At 53.3% G+C, this 1478-nt stretch overlaps 1 non-coding gene across 1 annotated transcript; it reads right to left on the bottom strand.

The window, feature by feature from the left end:
• Positions 1-217: 217 nt before the first annotated feature.
• On the bottom strand, positions 218-323 carry LOC122143311. The gene has a single exon (XR_006159106.1). It is a non-coding gene; the product is annotated as a U6 spliceosomal RNA (small nuclear RNA).
• Between the last annotated feature and the right edge of the window lie 1155 nt (positions 324-1478).

Raw genomic sequence — 1478 nt, 5'->3', positions numbered from 1 at the left:
CTCCCTGCTCCTCAAGCTCCGAGTATGACGAATGGCATGTAGTTCTCATGAGTTCATCACATGGTGTGATGGAGCCGGGGCGGCCGCAGCTGAGCATCTCTCCAGACAAAGGAGGCGGTGAGTATTCTTTACACAAAACGCTCCTTCGTGAGACCGTGTCTATTCACAGACGAGGGGCTGGCTGATAGAGTAGAGGAGGCACAAATATCGCAATCAAAAAAGATGTGATCGCTTCACGGATTTGCTTGTCATCTTTCGCAGGGGGCCATGCTAATCTTCTCTGATCGAATCCAATTTTAGTATCTGTGCCGCCGTAGCAGAACAAGAGAGGCGTCACGCTCGAGGTAAGGTACCCCTCGGGGCCGCGCGAGCCCTCTCAGAGGGCGTAGGTACCAGTGAGCAATCCTCACCAATCTCGCATGCGTCACCCTTCGGTTCAGCGCGGCCGGACGCACCCTGCTGTTGCAATCGTTCACGAGTTTTCGGGGGACAAGGGTAGTGTCACATCTGTGGCCGAGAATTTCCACAGCGATGTACAGGAGCATCTGCTGAACATGAGGAAGCGGGTGAACGCACTTGCCGATGGTACCGGAGTACTGCGCTGAAGGTGGCTTGGCCTTGTCCTTTTTTTTTCAAAAAAGAGGTGGCAGTGAAGAAGTGGTGGGCAGCGTAGGGTCAGGATGAAGGGGGTCTTACCGGATGAACTTTGGTTCTCCACGTGCTGATGTCTTGTCATGGATTCTCTTCTTACTTTCTACAGATGAGCGCTGAAGTTCTGGCGCTGAAGGGGGGTGGCTTGTCTTTCATCGAAAGAAGAGGTGGCGGTTAAAAGAAGTGGCAGCGAGGGGCAAGGACGGTGTCCTATCAGGATCCTCTTCTCACATTCTACAAATGGCTAGAGTTCTCGAGCTCATTTTTAGGTTATCAAATGCATGAGTGACCCGGTCCCTCTCTCCTGCCCTCAAGCTCCGAGTCGGCCCCGATGGCCATGTAGTTCTCCTTCAGAGTTCATCACATGGTGTGATGGAGCCAGGGCAGCAGCTGAGCATCTCTCAGTTAAAGGAGAAGCGATTGAGTGATTTTGCAACAAAGCGGCAGCCTTAGCTGAGACCTGTGTCCTATTCACCAGGCGAGGGGCTGATAGGTAGAGGAGCACAAATATATAATCAAAGATGGAAGCTTCGCGGTTCAAGTATGCATCCTTTGCAGGGGAACCGTACTAATCTTCTATCGATCCAATTTTAGTATATGTGCCGCCGTAGCAAGCACAAGAGAGGCGTCCCGCTCGAGGTATGTGTACCCCTCGGGGCCGCGCGAGCACTCTAAGAGGTGGTAGGGCCCAGGAAGCCATCTCACCACTTCGGCATGCGTACCATCGTTCTGAGGCCGGACGCACCCTGACTGTTGCAATCGTTCACCGAGCTTCGGGGACAGGGCCGGTAGAGCAGTGTTGCCATGTGCAGATTTTCACAGCGATG

Source organism: Cyprinus carpio, unplaced genomic scaffold (assembly GCF_018340385.1).
Source record: "Cyprinus carpio isolate SPL01 unplaced genomic scaffold, ASM1834038v1 S000001280, whole genome shotgun sequence".
Lineage (NCBI taxonomy): Eukaryota > Metazoa > Chordata > Actinopteri > Cypriniformes > Cyprinidae > Cyprinus > Cyprinus carpio.
The sequence above is the reverse complement of the archived record's forward strand: the minus strand, read 5'-3'. Positions and strand labels throughout refer to the sequence as shown.